General features: G+C 42.7%; 2 protein-coding genes across 2 annotated transcripts in view; both read right to left on the reverse strand.

The window, feature by feature from the left end:
• The window catches only part of MOB3B (MOB kinase activator 3B), a 240,516-nt gene that overhangs the window by 173,287 nt on the left and 48,743 nt on the right, over nt 1–18,486 (reverse strand). The window lies entirely within an intron of this gene.
• Nucleotides 1–18,486, reverse strand: part of C9orf72 (C9orf72-SMCR8 complex subunit) — a 124,951-nt gene that overhangs the window by 13,498 nt on the left and 92,967 nt on the right. The gene's annotated exons all lie outside the window — the stretch shown is intronic.

An 18,486-nucleotide genomic window follows, 5' to 3' on the forward strand; every position in this document is an offset into this window, starting at 1 on the left:
TTTTTTTTTTTTTTTTTGAGACGGAGTCTCGCTCTGTCGCCCAGGCTGGAGTGCAGTGGCATGATCTCGGCTCACTGCAACCTTCGCCTCCCGGGTTGAAGCCATTCTCCTGACTCAGCCTCCCGAGTAGCTGGGACTACAGGTGCCTGCCACCATGCCTGGCTAATGTTTTTTGTATTTTTAGTAGAAACAGGGTTTCACCGTGTTAGTCAGAATGGACTCGATCTCCTGACCTTGTGATCTGCCCGCCTCGGCCTTCCAAAGTGCTGGAGGGCAGTCAAATTTTAAAGCTCCAAAATGACCTCCTTTGACTCCAGGTCTGACATCCAGGTCACGCTGATGCAAGAGGTGGGTTCCCATTATCTTGGGCAGCTCCACCCCTGTAGCTTTGCAGGGTATAGCCTCCCTCCCGGCTGCTTTCACGGGCTGGCACTGAGTGTCTGTGGCTTTTCCAGGCGCATAGTGCAAGCTGTCAGTGGATCTACCATTCTGAGATCTGGAAGATGATGGCCCTCTTCTCATAGCTCCACTAGGCAGTGCCCCAGCAGGGAGTCTGTGTGGGGGCTCCAACCCCACATTTCCCTTCTGCATTGCCCTAGCAGAGGTTCTCCATGAAGGCCCCATCCCTGCAGCAAACTTTTGCCTGAGTATCCAGGCATTTCCACACATCTTCTGAAATCTAGGGGGAGGTTTCCAAACCTCAATTCTTGACTTCTGTGTACCCATAGGTTCAACACCACATGGAAACTGCCAAGGCCTGGGGCTTCCACCTTCTGAACCCACAGCCTGAGCTCTACGTTGGCCCTTTCAGCCACAGCTGGAATGGCTGGGACATAGGGCACCAAGATCCTAGGCTGCACATAGCACGGGGATCCTGGGACTGGCCCACAAAACCACTTTTTCCTGCTGGGCCTCTGGGCCTGTGATGGGATGGGCTACCATGAAGGTCTCTGACATGGCCTGGAGACATTTTCTCCATCATTCTAGACTTCATTGTATCCCTAGTACCTAACACAGGACCCAGCAGAAACAGGAACTCAGTAACTTTTTATGGTTAAACTGTGTATCTAATGGTCTTGGGGATTAACATTAGGCTCCTTGCTCCTTAGGCAGCTGGACTGAATTCCTCCTTAAAAAATGGGTTTTTCTTTTCTACTGTGTCAGGCTGCAAATTTTCTGAACTTTTATGCTCTATTTCCCTTTTAAAACAGAATGCTTTTAACAGCACCCAAGTCACCTTTTGAAAGCTTTGCTGCTTACAAATTTCTTCCGCCAGGTACCCTAAATCATCTCTCTCAAGTTCAAAGTTCCACAAATCTCTAGGGCCACCAGTCTCTGTGATAAAACATAACAAGAGTCACCTTTGCTCCAGTTCCCAACAAGTTCCTCATTCCATCTGAGACCACCTCAGCCTGGACCTTATTGTTCATATCACTATCAGCATTTTTGTCAAAGCCATTCAACAAGTCTTTAGGAGGTTCCAAACTTTCCCACATTTTCCTGTCTTCTGAACCCTCCAAACTGTTCCAACCTCTGCCTGTTACCTAGTTCCAAAGTCACTTCCACATTTTCGGGTATCTTTTCAGCAATGCCCCACTCTACTGGTACCAATTTACTATATTTGTCCATTTTCATGCTGCTGATAAAAACATACCCGAAACTGGGAAGAAAAAGGGGTTTAATTGGACTTACAGTTCCACATGGCTGGGGAGGCCTCAGAATCATAGTGGGAGGCAGAAGGCGCTTCTTACATGGCGGCAGCAAGAGAAAATGAGGAAGAAGCAAAAGCAGAAACCCCTGATAAACCCATCAGATCTCACGAGACTTATTCACTATCACAAGAATAGCATGGGAAAGACCGGCCCCCATGATTCAATTATCTCCCCCTGGGTCCCTCCCACAACATGTGGGAATTTGGGGAGATAAAATTCAAGTTGAGATTTGGGTGGGGACATAGCCAAACCATATCATTCCTGTTATCAGAATCCAGAGAGCCTGCTGGAAGGATTAAGGCTGCATTTCTAGAAACTCTCAAGAGAGAACAGACAACCATCTATCTGGGTGGTTTTCATTTTCTAAATGAAAACAGGTACACAAAGCAGGTAACCCTGAGATAAAATTGAGACAAATAATTAATGATTCTATCCACTCTATTCTCCCAAACACGCCAATAACAAGTTTAAAAAAAGTTGGAAATGAAATTGCGTCAGACATGTAATTGCAAACCATGTGTCCTCCTCAAAGACTGAAAAGAGATCTATCTTTAGAGCCAGAAAGATGCAGATTTGAGTCCAGGCTGTGCCCCTTGACCAGTTACCCTTGTGCGTTACCCTTGTGGGTAAATGCTTTTTCTTCGTGCTTTAATTTCTTTCTTTGTTGTTAGGGTGCTAATACCAATATCACAGTGTGTTTTGGGGATAATTGAGATAATATAAGTAAAGATAAGTCAATGTCAAGTGTTAAATTAATAAATTATAATATTATTTATTAATCTGGATTTCTCCTATGATCAGGTTTCAAGTGGTGTCATGATCAATAGGGGTCCCAACCATAATGTGGTCTTTCTTTGACTTCTTCCCTACAAGACCTAAGCACCTGACCCTCAAAAAGTGTAAAATCTTGAGGCACCTCAGGGAAGCACCATTTCCCCACTCGTGGTTTGGATGAGGAAGAATTTTCCATACGCATCCTACTATCCTCTCTCTGTCCCTTTACTAACATCGCCCCAGGGCAAGTGGAGGGATGGATTCACTTACTGGCAAACTGCACATGCTCAGCTGGCTCAGCCTGACCTTGTTTTCCTCCTGTGAAGTGCCTGCTCTCAAGGAGTGTGCTACCTGCTGCTTCCCCAACTTTCTGTCCTTATGAATGGAGTTGGCCTGCTCTCTCCAGTGCTACATGGGAAAGGGTGGGTAATTTAGAGTTAGCAGGCCCATAGGTTAACAGTCTGGTTTCCCTAAGAAACAAAGTTGATTTTTGTTTTTGTTGTTGTATTGTTATTACCAACTTCTTTGAAGCCACAGAGGGAAGAGTGGTGTGACTTGTTTATTAGGACTCTATAGGAGAACTAACACTGTTAAGTTGTGCAGAGTGGCTTGGCTATGCAAAGTTAGCTGTTTTTGTTACCAGAGACGCTTTGTGACATTAGTTCAACAAGAACTCTGTTTAAGACATAACTTACTCATCTGCAGAAAGTCTATGTCTACACACCAGAAATGCATAGCCTTCTCAAGAGATTTCTCAGCTAAGAAACAAAACCTAGTCATTGCGTGCATTTGTATCAGTTACTGTTCAGCGGCAGATACAGAGAGAGAGAATGCTCAGAACAGAGTCCCCCGTCATCTGTGAAGTGCTTCTGAATCCCCCACAGTTGACAGTGAGCTTTAGGCCTGACAATCCCATGCCCCTGTATGTGGCTACTGTCTGGGAACATGATTATCAGGAGCTTTCTCCAGGGAACTGAAAAACTTTCTATCTACTCAGATAAGGGAGAGAAGGTTACTCTTCCTCAGAGAAGGCCCAGCCTCGATTTCTTCAAACTTCTCTCTGGTTTAACTTCAACTCCTGGTAAAGCAGAGGGAACAAGTTACCAAAAGAAGGAGCAAGAAGGACAGGATGGCTGGTTATCGTGTACACCTTGCATGCACATCTCTGATGCAAATGCCCCAGGACCACATACTGTGCTGTATTTCTTTGCTCACATGTCTGGCCCCTCCATCAGTTTATGAGGGCTGGGGGCACACTCTAGACTTCATTGCATCCCTAGTACCTAACACAGGACCCAGTAGAAACAGGAACTCAGTAACTTTTTGTGGTTAAACTGTGTATCTAAATGATTGTTAATCAAATACCACACAGATAAACAGTTCTTTCTCCAGTTGAGAGGACTAGGCTCCTATAATCATAATGAGACAATGGACAAAAGGAATCTTTTCAGAAAACAGAACTACTTCACGCAAAGATCAACAGTGGCTACTGGACATGATGTTTCCCAGGCCAATCTAAACAGCTCCCGTGTTTTCATTTTCTAGCATTCAGTGAAAAGTCAGCTCCTTTGGAAGCATGCCCACTCACTTAAAACAATGTTTAAAAAGTCATGATAGACCTTTGTAAAGATCTTTGCAATACCACCCAAAGACCTCTACCTTTGTGCTTTGCTTAAAAAATAAGTTTTAAAAATATACTTCAGAGGAAAAAATAATGGGGAGGAGAGCAAGCTAATCAACTTGGGAATTTTTGGTTTTTTTGTAGAGATGGGGGTCTTGCCATGTTGCCCAGGCTGGTCTTGAACTCCTGGGCTCAAGCAATGCTCCTGCCTCAGCCTCCCTAGATGCTGGGATTACAGGCATGAGTCACAGTGCCTGGCTGGGAATTTTTTTTCTAATACGAGACAAAAATGTATCATCTCACCTCCTTTAGTGCAAACTCGACTTCTGTGACTTCGGTGTCTATGCCCAAGCTTCTGTCACTGTTGCATCTACTCTCGTTGCCTTTGTCCCCTTCAATGACAGCATCCTGGCCCCTAACCTGTCTCCCTCAATCATCCCACACAACACCACGACATTAATTTTCTTCGAACTTTGATCCTGCTACCCATTCCGTGTGCATCTGCTAGGGAGGCCTGATAGCAAGGTCATGGTTGACAGGACTGTACAGCAGGAAGAACTTTTGAAAATCACTTAATTCAATAGAGCCTCTTAATTTATTAAAAACAAAAAACAAATACCTAGTGCCCAGAAAACCGAAGTGAATATTTAAAGGTTCACAGTTAGGACAGACCTGGGGCTGAAAACAAAGCCTCAACCTCAGTGCCAGTGTTCTTTCCATGAGGCAATGGATCTCTCAAATACTTCAGCAAGTCTGACACTTAATAGCCCTTCAAAACTGCCCCCCTCCCTTTTCGTGCCAGGCGTGGTAGCTGACACCTAGAATTTCAGCACTTTGGGAAGCCAAGGCAGGAGGATCACTTGAAGCCAGGAATTAGAGACCAGACTGGGCAACAAAGCAACACCTGCCCCCTCCCCCAGCCATCTCCACAAAACAAAACAAAACAAAACAAAACAAAATTAGCCTGGCACGGTGGCACACACCTATGGTCCCAGCTATCTGGGAGGCTGAGGCAGGAGGAGGATCACATGAGCCTAGGAGTTCGAGGCCACAGTGAACTATAATCATGTCACTGCATTCCAGCCTGGGCACAGAGTGAGACCTTGTCCCTTAAAAGAAAAAAAAAAAAACTACCCCAACTTAACTATCTTTTTAGATACATACAGAGATGTAGATATAGATATTATTCATATTCCTGGTGGTTTTTAAGCCTTTTAAAGTAACATAGCTCCCTTGTTCCTCCAAATGGAATGTTATGCAGGACCTCAATTTTATAAAAATAAATAAAAATTATTTATCTCTTCTGCAGCTGAGGCAGGATGTCTACTCCTCTCAAAAGCCACTGAAACACCTCTGAGAACTTTCAGGTTTCGCTTGATCAGTTGGACAACTCATCAGACCCCTAATGCTGACTGCACTTGTCAGTGGCTAAATCCCTGCCCCTGCCCTTTCTTTCGCCTTCCACCTGCCATAATCTTCCAGCCTCCAGGCGACTTCTCCCTACCATGCTGTTAGGAAGTGACTCTTGTCTCTCCTTTGCTCCAAAGCTCTGAATCTGTAGCCCTTCCTTTGTACCTAAACAGTCTGATTTGTTGGTTATTCCCACAGCTCACCCCCAACTTCTGGCCCATCTACAATCAGGGCCCACCCACCCATCTGTTAGCCCTGTGGGCCCATCAAAGCAGGCTTCAAACACAAGCTGCCACCTCTGGTGGAGGTTCAGCCCACCCCTTCCCCTTCTCTCCTGACCCTTCCCTAATTTGGCTTTGTTTCTGCCATCCCTACTGCACTCATTTGGAACCCTTGTTTCTCGGCAAATATTTATGGGTTTGACTTGTCATTCTTGAGTTCTATACTCTTCCCCCAGCACCACCTCCCGCTGGCCTTTTATTTTTTGTTTGTTTGTTTTTTTCTCTTTCACTTTTCCCCTCTTGAGCTCTGGGGGCTCTGGTAGAAGGTGGTGGCTCCTGAAGGAAAAAATACAACCCCCTCTCACCCTGAACCATCTGTCCACTGACCAACTAGTAAGTTCCCCCTGGGTCTCCTAGGGACACTCGGAAATGGCAGAAAGACCAAGATCACTTGCACCTAGGGTGCAAGTTTAAAATGCAGACTCTAGCTTCCCAATCCTCACCAGTGGATGTGTGGACTCTGCTGCTCTCCAGAGTTTAAGAACTCCCTGAGCTAGGGAGTCTGACACGCCTGGCCTGGCATATCCAGTGGTCTGTGGGCCAAGAGTCATTTCCTGAGGCGAAAAGGCAGGATAGAAAAGTGGTCATCTGAAGAGCTGCATTTCCAGCAGTAAGAATGGCAGAAAAAGTCCTTGGTGGAAAGGAGAATTAACCTGAATCATTATTGGGAATATACAATGTGGCCCTTCTCCTACTGGTCTACACCACCTGTGAAGAGGCTGGTTCAATGAACTACCCCTGTGCTTTGTGGCTCTTGGTCATTGTGTTGTATAGACTGGTGGTTAAGTAAACAGATCTGAGATCAGACTGCCCGAGTTTGACTCCCAAATCTGCCATTTCTAGAGTGTGGGCTCTGGAGTTTACTATATCACATTGCTCAACATTAGCTTCCACTTCTTCCATTTCTGTAAAACGGAGATAAAATAGCCATCTCATAGGGCTGCCATGAGAGTTAAGTGACATTATCCAAATAAAGCATCCGATATAGCAGCAAGCACAAGGTAAGTCTGTAATATGCATTAGCTTTCATTCTTATCACTAACATCATGCTTTCTTGAACTTACTTATATACATATGTCTCCCTCCTTCTGGATAGGGAACTCCTGAAAAGCAGATCCCACAGGCTTCTATGTTCCCTCTCTCCTAAAACACTCTTAGTGGGTTATAGCTCGCAGAATTGTGGTGATCAACGAAGACAGTAGGTGAAGAGAGGTTAGCAGCGGGTCTGGCATACTGTAGGCACACGGTAATTGGCAATGACTCTTGAAAAGAGTGACCAACCTTGACCACATCCTGGGTGTGAGGGACAGCAGGAGCCGTCCCTCCTGAGGAGGGGCACCTGAGGCAGGGCACCTCCCTCCAGCCACCAAGCAGACAGATGGGCCTTTCACGAGGGCAGGAACATGTTTAGGAGGCTTCTTGAGGGACACTGGGAGAAGCTGGCCCAAAAGCTTATGTTAATTGGACATTCACACCTATTATTTTATGAAAGGAATTCAAGCACTCTCACAGCTGTGCCAGAAAGACTCATCCCCAGTCCAAGGGTGCTTTTAAATACCAAATATCTTAATCCTGATGTTTTATGTAACCACAATGTGTAGATTTGCCAAAATGTTAAAATAGAAGAAACCAAAATCAAAGAGAAAATCTTCTCATAGTTTCTAATCCAACTTGCATGGAAATAGTTATCTTGCAAAAGAATGAAGGGTATAAATTTTTTCATTCATTTAGGGGAGTTGTTTTGGTTTTTCTTGTTTTATTCTTTGGGTAGTTTATTTGTTTTCCCACAGTACTTTTTTTTTTTTAATGACCAGAGTAATGGGTAACCCATTTTTCTTAAAAACAATAAAGAGCTACAAAAAAAAAAAACAAAAGCCTTTAAAAGGTCTCCAAGGCCCTCAGGAACATTTTCGCCCAGAGAAGTGAACTTCATCAAGCAAAGCACATGGAAAACAGAAACCAACGTCGCCGCAGGCGCGGGGGCTGAGCCAACCCCTGCGGGCGAGGGCTTGCTTTATTTTTGGTCCAAGCTCACAGTCCAGGAAGCCACATCCACTGACTTATTTTTCATTTAAGATTCTACATTCATCATTACGTCTTGTTAGGTAAGCCTCCAGTGGATTTCCTCTCTTTGGTCTAAGAAATCTGAAGAGGAAAAACAGAAACACACAGTCACCATTCCTAGGAAAATAGCATCAGCCCAGCAAGAGACGAAAACAGGTGTCTGGTAAAAGCTTCCACTCTATTCTCTTTAAACTGCACTTTATTCTAAGAAAGAAAAAGAAAAAAAACAACAACAACAAAACACCCAGCTCCCTGAGTTTAAACAGTGCTTGATTTTATATAAGCACCAGATGATTCAAATTCCTTTTAGAAAAAGGTGGTGGAGGATTCTATAAAAACTCTGATAACCATTTCTTCTACCAACTTTAGTCAACAAAAAAATTGAAAGGCTTAACATAGGTGAAAACTGAAAAATACAGAGTTCCACAAAGACAAGTTGAAACTGTCATTTTTAAAAAGAAGCATCTAAAGGTCACTTTGGTAACATCTCAAATGCACACCTTTACATAACTGATCAAGATACAAACCACTTGCAAACATTTATATTTTAAATCACACACAGCTATTCCGACTCAGAGATTTTAAGTGATTACACAATGAACTGGTCCTCATATGCTTTCCCTTAATTTTCCCTAACCTTGCGTGGCTTCTAGAAAAAGACAAAAACTGACAGACAAGGGTAGTATGGCCAAGCAGCCCTGATTTATTTCAGCTTTGAAAGGCCACTACACTTGGATTCTCATTTCTGCAGGGAATGCAATCCAGAGAGCTGAGCTCGCTGTCCTGAATAAAGTACACGTTTTTCTCATCTAGCGGAGTAAACTTGTGAAATGTGAGTACAACCTGCCCAGTGTCTGAGGCAGGCAAAGGGGGAGGGTGGGGTCGTGCTGGGACACAGAGGAGTCACTCCCTGTTTGGAGAGCTACGCTCCTGGAGCACCAGGCTCACAGGAGGGCACAGGCAGGAGGCAGGATCCCGGCCTTCAAAGTGCCCAGGAAAGAGAAGCTGTCCAAGCTGGACAAGCAGAGAGGGACCTGCTGCCCTGAGAGCTAGTTCCTAAACTAATCCACATCAAGGAGGGCCATGGGCCTCTGGGGCAACACAGGGACCTGCAAGGGGCAGTGTGGGAAAGAATCTAGCACCTTCTCCAACCAAGGGGTTAGCCCCTAACAGGGGATGTTGGTGATGGACCCCATCAAGACATTCCCTCAGCTTCATCAGAGGTCATGCACTCTCCCCAGTTCCACACCCACCCCACCTTGCTCACAAGCAGAAGGGGAAAGAAGGTACCTTGGCATTCATTTGGGAAGCTGCCAAGATAGTCTAATCTTTCAACTGGGGCATCTAATCTGATAGCAGCCACAGAGCAACAGACTGCATGTGTTCAAATTCTAACCTCCAATGTGATGGCATGAAAAGGTGGGAGCTTTGGAAGATAATTTGGTTATGAGGGCTCTACCCTAATGAATGCAATTAGCCATTACAAAAGGGACCCCAGAAAGCTCTCTACCCTCAAGAGGGCCCACATCAGAACCCAATCATGCTGGTACCCTGATCTTGGATTTCCAGCTTCCAGAACTATGAGAAATAGATTTTCTGTTGTTTATAAGCCACCCAGACTAAGGTATTTTGTTATAGCAGCCTGAACTAAGACACACAGATATTTACACCATCTCATTTTTATCATAGTCTAGGTTTATGATGTATTTAATTTTATAAAGCCTTGTATGGGTAGGAGAAAAAGTAATAGTGATAATAATTTATGTTTCCTCCAACCATATCTAGTAAACACAAAAGGGTCCTTTTAGGTAAAGTTTCTTTCTGACTAATAAGGAAATACATGTACACCTCATTACTGTATGGCCTCCCAGAAGCCACTGAGTTCTGAGGATTTAGAAGAAATGATTCAAATGGAGTTTCCCTAGACATCATGGGCCCAAACTGACTCCTTACACCAGAGATTACTTTTTAATTACTCTCATCAAGGCTGGCTGAATAAACCTTACCCACGTCAGCACACAAGTGAAGGCAATGACATTTTGTAATGGCAGAATCCAGGTCATCATACCCTAGAATAGTCGCCATGATGCAAGTGCCTGCTGGTTAGAATCTTCGTATCATTCCTGTTGCAAGACACATAGCTATTTCCTGTTCTGGGAAGTTTTGGAGGGGTGAGAGAAAGAAACGCAAGAAGGGAAGAGACATTCATGACAAAATCTGGCAAAGGCTTTTTGAGGAGCTACAGCCTCTCCCTCTCAGGCAGTAGCAAATAGTCTCATCAAAATAACTCTGAAATCTAGAATGAAGATTATGAAAAGAAATCCAGTGTTATACATGAAATTTTAAAACATGTGTACTTTTTCCCTCAGCAAACCCACCTTTAACAATCTATCAAAAGACAAATGTACTGGGCTATGGTGCTAGGCAGATTTCCAAGGTGGCTCCTAGTGATCTCTGTCCCCTGGCATCCATGCTCTTGTGTAATCTTCTGATTGAGTGAACGCTGGACCCAGAGACTGATTTCTAGTGAACAGAATACAGCAAAAGGGACGGGGCACTCTTCTGAGATTAGGTTATAAAAGACTGTGACCTCTCTTGCTCACACACTCTTGCTCTCGCTTTGATGATGCCAGCTGCCATGTTGTGAGCTCTCCTCCTGAGATGCCTACATAGCAAGGAACTGAAGGTGCCTTCCAGCTAAAATCCAGGCAGTGAGGAGCAAAGGCCCTCAGGCCAACAGTCCACCAGGATCTGAATTCTGCCAACAACCACTGGGTAAGCTCACAGGCAGCTCCTTCCCAGTCAAACCTTGACACAACCGCAGGCTCAGCCTTGGGAGAGATCCTGAACCGGAGAACCCAGCTACGCTGCACTCTGCCTGCTGACCCACAAAAACTGTGAGATAATAAACGTTGTTGTTTTTAAACCACTGTGTTGGAGGGGATTCTGTTATGAAGCCATAGATAAATCATATGGCTATTTAAGCCTCATTGTTTATAATCACATACAAAAGGAAACAACCAAAAGTCCGTTCAGAGATAACCAGCATAATCAAGAATGGTATATCCATATACGAAATACTGGGCAGTCCTCAAAACACAGTGAGGTCAATATATCTGTATTGATATGAAAAGAAGTTCATGAAAATGAAAAAGCAAATTGCAAAACAGCATATGACTTTTTAAACATGGCAGGTATCGACATCCATTCCTGTAAACTCCAGATAAGCTCCTCACCCACTGTTCTCATTTCAGAAAACAATTCTAGTTGTCTAGTTGCTCTGTCTAATCCATTTGAAAGTATATCATTTACTTCAAATTGCCAACACATCCCACACTCCTCACACCCTCCACCGCAACTACTCTCATCCACACCACCAGATTCTCTTTACAGCTGCCATGGACTGGGCGGGTTGCACTGCCTCCACTTCTGTTCCTCTGCAATCTATTAATATTTCCAGACAGGAGCCAGAGTGGTACTTTAAAGATATAAGTGAAATCAGGCCACTGCCCTCTTCAAGCCCTACAAAGGCTTCCCATCACGCTCAGAATAAAAACCAATGTTGCTATATTGGTTTACAAAGTCATGATCTACAGATCTGGCCCCTGGATACCTCTCCTTCCCCTACGATTCTCTCCCTCACTTATCTGCTCTATCCACAGTGGCCTCCCTGATGTTTCTATAACGTGCCAAGTCTCCTATCACTTCAAGGCTGTATTAGTTTGCTAGGCCTGCCATAACCAAGTACCCAAAACTAGGTGGCTTAAAGAATAGAAATGTATTGTCTCAGTTTTGGAGACAAGAAATCTGAAATCAAGGTGTTGGCAGGGCAATGCTTTCTCTGAAGGCACTAGGGAGAAATCTGTTCCATGTTTCTCTCTTTGTTTCTGATGGGTTTTTTTGGTATCTTCGGTGTTCCTTGGCTTGTAGACTCAGCACCTCAATCTCTACCTTCATCTTCACAAGTTATCCTTCCTGTGTATATGTCTATCTCCAAATTTTCCCTTTTTATGAGGATAGCAGTCACTTTACATGAGAGGCCCACCCGACTCCAGTATGACCTCTTATTAACTTATTATTTTCTGCAATAACTCTATTTCCAAATAAGTTCACATTCAAAGGAATTGCAGGTTAGGACTTCTAAATATGAATTTGGGATAGGGAACATAATTCAACCCCAAAACAACTGCCTTTGCAATCACTGTCCCCTCTTCCTGAAAAGCTCTTTACTCAGTGTGGCTGCCATGAGACTGTACCTCTCAGACATCCAACTTACAAGGAGTATTACTGGCTAGGAGTTACAGCTGCTGTGCTCTGAAATCCATCTCCGCATTTGTGCTAAAGCCACATTCCTCACAGGCTACTCCTAGACAGTGACTGAGCATGGCAGGCATAGTGACGCAAACCTATTCCTGCAAGATGAAAACACCTGAGGGGTGGCCTGGGCTCAAAGACTCCCGAACGGCCTTGCCAGGCTCTCCTGGAACAGCACAGCCCTGTAGGATGCTTCCACTCACCCTCCTCCCTCCCCTCTTCTTCACCTGGGGTCAGACCTGCATCACAATCAGAGGAGTCTCCCAAGTTCCCAGTAGCTCACTCCTATTTTCCATCACAGTCAGGGCATTCAAAAGGGCTCTGTGCTTGGTTGAATACTCCTCTGTAGCCATCTTGAAATTCTTAATGTTATTTTTGAACACGGAGCCCCACATTATCATTTTTCCCTTGACCTCACTCTTGCTCACAGGAGTTGCCTTAATAAATCTCTTGCATAGCTAATCCTGCCTTGGTGTAATGCTTCTCAGAGAACACGGACTCACACCCCAGATACCAGCATGATTCTTCATTACTTCATGTAAGCCTGTGCTTAAAGGTCACTCCTCAGAGAGGTTTCCTTTGCCACCCTAATAAAGCACATGACCCAAACCAGTCCCTCTCTCTCCCATTCTCCTCCTTTAATTTTCTTCATCGCTCCAACTGATTTTACTATATGTTTTACTTATTGTTTGTTTTGTCTTTCCCATGAGAATGTAAACTATACAGGGGCAAAAACATAATGTTATTTATTGTTGTGCCCCAGCACCTATAACAAAGCCAGGAACATGATAGATGGCCAATAAATGGTTTGTGAGTAAATTAATTTACATTAAAAATGTCAGTCTGAATTTACCCAGATCCTCTTTCAGTTCCAAAATATAAGCCATTGCAGCCATCACAAGAATGTACCTCATATACCTGTAAAACATAACTGTTCTTCTTAATGCAGGCCAGAAATGAAGCCAGAATTCAAAGCTGAAGCAATAAGCATGACAGCAAACACCACTATCACCCAGAGAGGGGTTGAATCTGGATACAGCTGTTTAGGGGTTTAGGGTTGGGATGCCCAGTTGAGAACAGGTGACGTGGCCCAAGACTCATGCAAGGTAAGACACTGGAACTGACATAACTGCGTCAAGTCAGAATTCTTGAAAATATCCATCTACATAAGAATAGGACTAGAACTACCACTGCTCCCAGTAGCTCAGGGAAGGGGGAAGTAAATCTGAATTATGCTCCAGTATCAAGGTGAAAAAAAAATGCATCTGATTAAGAAAACTAAATAAAATACCAAACCTGTGTCATGCACAAGTGTGTTGTACAAATTTACATTGTTTAGACTGTGTATGTATCTTGAGCTAATAGATCACTATAAAAATGTTCCCAGAACCAGGGAAGAAGCAGGCTCAAATTGTTCTGTAGAAATATTTTCATAACTCAGGACCTACAAGAGTCCCTCAGAATAAACAATTCCTGCTGAACAAACCCAAAAAGAATGAAGCCAGTCAGATGGAGAAGCTACATACATAACGTACACAACGAGCAGAAGAATTGGCACTCTAAGAACTTATAGTAAGAGAATAATCTGACAGGATCTATAAACTAATTATGCTTAAATGTATTTTTTAACATAAAAGAAGGAATAAAAACCATAAGAACCATCCTTTATGAACAAAGAAAGGGCAGCTTTGAAAAAAAGAACTAATTTGAATTCTTAAAGATGAGAAAAACATGTTAAATTACATATTAGATACAGCTGAAAAGAGAATGAGCCTCATGAAAGAGGAGTCTAAAGAAGTGTTCTGAATGGAGCAGAGAAAGAAAAAAGGGGATCAAAAAATGTGAAAGAGAGGTTATAAACACAGAGAGTAAATTGGGGCAATGAAACACGTTTAATTGAAGTTCTGGAAAAGGAGTAGTTTATGTTAGAGGGGCAATATTGAAATGATAAAGGCTGAGAATTTAATAGAATTAAAGCAATACATATGTTCTTGATTTGGAAAATTACAAGTCTCAAGCAGGATTAAAAAGAAATACACACACACACACACACACACACACACACACACACACACACAGTGGTAAACGGCAGAACACCAGCGCCAAAGAAAAAGTCATACAAGCAACCAGAGAGAAAAAGATAAATTACAAACTTAATAACGGCAATTAGATTGGTGGTTGACTTTTCATCAATAATACAGAGGCATATTCAAAGTGGAAATAAAAAAACCTGTCAAACTAATATTCTATACCTAATTAAGTTACTGCTCAAAATGGGGGTATTTTAACCTGTTTTATGCTGCTATAACTGAATAACACAGACTAATTTACACAGAACAGAAATTTATTTCCTCACAGGTCTGGAGGCTGGGAAGTCCAAGAGCAAGGCAGCGGCAACTAGGGAGGGCTTTCTAACTGTGTCACATCGTGGCAGAAGGCATCACACGGGCAAGAGAGAGAGGAAAGGAGGCTAAAGTCATCCTTTATAAGAAACCCCTTCCTTGAATAACAAACCCACTCCTACTACAATGAACCCACTCCCATGATAATGGCATTAATCCATTCATGAGGGCAGAACCTTCAGGACCTAATCACCTCTTAAAGTTCCCACCTCTCAACACTGATGCATTGATGATGAAGTTTCCAGCACATGAATTTTAGGAGACATATTCAAACAGAGGGTGAAATAAAAACATATTCATACCAAAAAAGAGAGCTGAAAGAAATATTAAAGAATAATAACTTCATTATGAAGGAAACTAAGAAAAAGATAAATAAGCAATGATGAGCAAAGAAGATAAACATGTTAGTATATTTATAAACACCCCTACTCAAAAAAAATTTTTAAGATTAATAGGGAAAGGCATTATAAACAACTTGAAACTAAAACATCAGATAGCAATAATATGAAAGAGTGATTCACTTAAAGCACTCTATGGCCCTTGCATTATGTGATAGGGGAATAGCAATTTTGAATAACTTAAAACTTTTTAAAAGCTAAGCTCGTGCTTTGGGAGGCCAAGGCAGGACGTTTGCTTCAGGTCAGAAGTTTAAGGCCAGCCTGGGCAACACAGTGAGACCCAGTCTCTACAAAAAGTTTTAAAAATTAGCTGGATGTGGTGGTACGTATCTATAGTCCTAGCTACTTGAGAAGCTGAGGCAGGAGAATTGCTTGAGCCCAGGAATTCAAGGTAACAGTGAGCTATGATTGCACTACTGCACTTCAGCCTGGGCAACAGAGCAAGATACTGTCTCTTTAAAACAAAAAAAGGCTAAGCATTCATATTATTCATATAATACTTTTAGGGGAAATGAGGAAGGAAATGGGAGAGAAGAAATAGAATGCATAACTTTTTTTTTTCGCTTTGAGACACAGTCTCTCTCTGTTCCCCAGGCTGGAGAATGGTGCAATCTTGGCTCACTGCAACTGCAACCTCTGCCTCCTGCCTGAGCCTCTCAAGTAACTGGGACTACAGGCACACGCCACCACGCCCAGCTCTTTCTTTCTTTCTCTCTTTCTTTCTTTTGAGACGGAGTCTTTCTCTGTCTGCCAGGCTGGAGTACAGTGGCACGATCTTGGCTCTCTGCAACCTCCGCCTCCCAGGTTCACGCCATTCTCCTGCCTCAGCCTCCTGAGTAGCTGGGACTACAGGCACCCGCCACCACGCCCAGCTAATGTTTTGCATTTTTTTAGTAGAGATGGGGTTTCACAATGTTAGCCAGGGTGGTCTCGATTTCCTGACCTTGTGATCCGACCACCTCGGCCTCCCAAAGTGCTGAGATTACAGGCATGAGCCACCGCGCCCAGCCCCCAGCTAATTTTTGTATTTTTAGTAGAGACAGGGTTTCACCATGTTGGCTAGGATGGTCTTGATCTCTTGACCTCGTGATCTGCCTGCCTGGGCCTTCCAAGATACTAAGATAACAGGTGTGAGCCACCGTGCCTAGGCAGAATTGTATAACTTCTAAAGTAGTAGAAGAAAGGAAAGGGGAAAAAGAATACTCAAATGAGACATATACAGACAAAATATGAAAAAAAGAAGGAATTGTAAGGATGTAAGAAAATATAAGAAAGAATTAAGAGGACAGAAAATGATAAATATATAAGTAAATCAATACAAGCACTGACTCTATAAAAGAATAAAAGAAACGATGCCTCATGGAGTTTGCAAAATTATATAGACTTAAAATACTCAAAAGACTAGCGTAAGAATTGTGGGAAGGGATAAATCAGAAGGGTGTTATTCAAAGGAAGGTAAAAATATTGATCACGTTAGAATTTAGTAAGTTAACGATGCATGCTATAATTACGAGGCTAACCTCTGAAAGAATAAAACGGACAGTATGTCTTTCAGAGTGGTGCAGAGGGAAAAACAGTGAGACAATGAACCCGATCATCCGTTAAAAGACAAAAAAGGAGAGAAGAAACACAGGAACTGTGCAACAAACAGCACAAAAGACTCCAGCAGACATGGATTAAAATATATCGGTACAGTTAATTATAACAAATGCAAATCAACTAAATGCTCCAGCTAAAAGATGATGACAAACTGAAATGCTTACCGGGGCAGAGTAGGTCACATAACTGAGTAAACAGCCAGGTGTAGGAAAGCAACAACCCAAATAACCACAACTGATGTCTCCTCAGGGTCAGGGAGACAATAGAAAGTTGTGGGGCCTGGGGTAAACTGGTAAGAGTGTACTTGTGTAAGGAAGGTAGTTCTTACAGATTGTTGCCATGTGGGAATACAGTCCAATGTCACATATGTTAACTTTCAAAAACCTGGAAACTCGGAGTTTCATGGGAAATCAGAATTTTAAACATCAGCCACGAATTATTTTTAAAAAGCAAACACTGAAAAAAAGGAAATAAAATACTATTAATCCAGTGGAGGGAAGATAAGAGATAAAATAAAGCAAACGAACAAAAAGCACGGTACATAAAATGCAAAAACAAAACATAAAGCAAAAGGGGGGAATAAGAAAACAACTCCTGCAAACCACTGAAACATGAATGGAAGTGAAGGCTTATGCTAAAACACCACTGTGATCCCCACCCTGTAATTTCCACCCTGTTCAACCTTATCATTTGGCTGAAGAGACCTAACATTAAAGGATGGGAAAAACACTGAATAATCCAAACATAAAGCACATGGAGCCCCACTGGCCACTCAAAACTCATAATAATGTCTGGATGTTTGTTCCATCAGTTCTGCTTACACCAAGTCTCCTCTGGGGGCTTACTGGATACCTGGGCTTATCCAGCTATTAAGAAAAACGGCAATGTTAAAAGGAATGCTCTGTGCCTAAAAGAATGAAGAGAGGAAGAGAAAGAAAAAGAAAAATCCACAACATTCACCTTAAGTTACTCTTTGAGCCAGTTCCTGGAATGTCAGTTCTTCCCCATAGCCTATGAGGTAGGGTCTGAAATGTTCAGTGTGGCTTCCAAGGCTTTTCAGACCTGGCTCAGTTGCATCTCAGTCCCTGCCTCCACACCGTTGCCCATGCTGGTGCCCCTGCCCAGATGTCTTCATCTCCCCATCTGTACTTCCAGCCAAACCCTTTCCAAGTGAAGCATTCTCTAAAAGTTGCTTGAGGTTCCTGACAAAAATCCCTGTATAAGGAATATATCATATGGCTGTTTTTAAATTTGGTTGTACTCTGAAAAAATCTGTGTAATGAGACAAAGAAAATTGTGTTCATCAGAAGGCACATGGGGAAAATGGGTTGGCCCGATAAGGCTGCTTCTGGAGAGAAATGAAGCCAGGATGAGGACTGAACTCTTTTCCCAGAGTGTCTTGCCTGTGAACAGGCCTCCTGCTAACCTGTCTTATCCACTGGAAAACATAGCTACAGCACTTACAGTTTAATATCTTTAAGAGGTGTACAGAAATATTTGAGGGCTTAAAAGAGATTATTGTCTCCAAAATACAAAGAGATAAACATGACAATTACCAAATGTTTAAGTAAATGTCTACAAATATATGGTACTTCTTTAATTGTTAAATCTAACATATTTCAAAAACATTTTGTTTCAAAATATTTTAAAATATCTTCTTGTGCATGAAAACAATTGGTAAGTTAAGCTGTCTTCCTTTTAAGAATTGACTGCATAGCTCCCGAGAAAACAGAGCCAATCATAAATTGAATGACATACTTACAGTCAAATGATTTCAGAAGCCCAATTATAAAGGTGCTTTTCATCGCTTGCTGCAAAAACTATATTTAATGTGAGGTGTGGGTGCACATTGATATGTTTGGTATGCTCGTGGGCAGAAGAGGACCTAAGGCCTCAGAAAATCCTAAAAGA

Source organism: Rhinopithecus bieti, unplaced genomic scaffold, assembly GCF_001698545.2.
Source record: "Rhinopithecus bieti isolate Rb0 unplaced genomic scaffold, ASM169854v2 scaffold_2572, whole genome shotgun sequence".
In the NCBI taxonomy this organism is placed as follows: domain Eukaryota; kingdom Metazoa; phylum Chordata; class Mammalia; order Primates; family Cercopithecidae; genus Rhinopithecus; species Rhinopithecus bieti.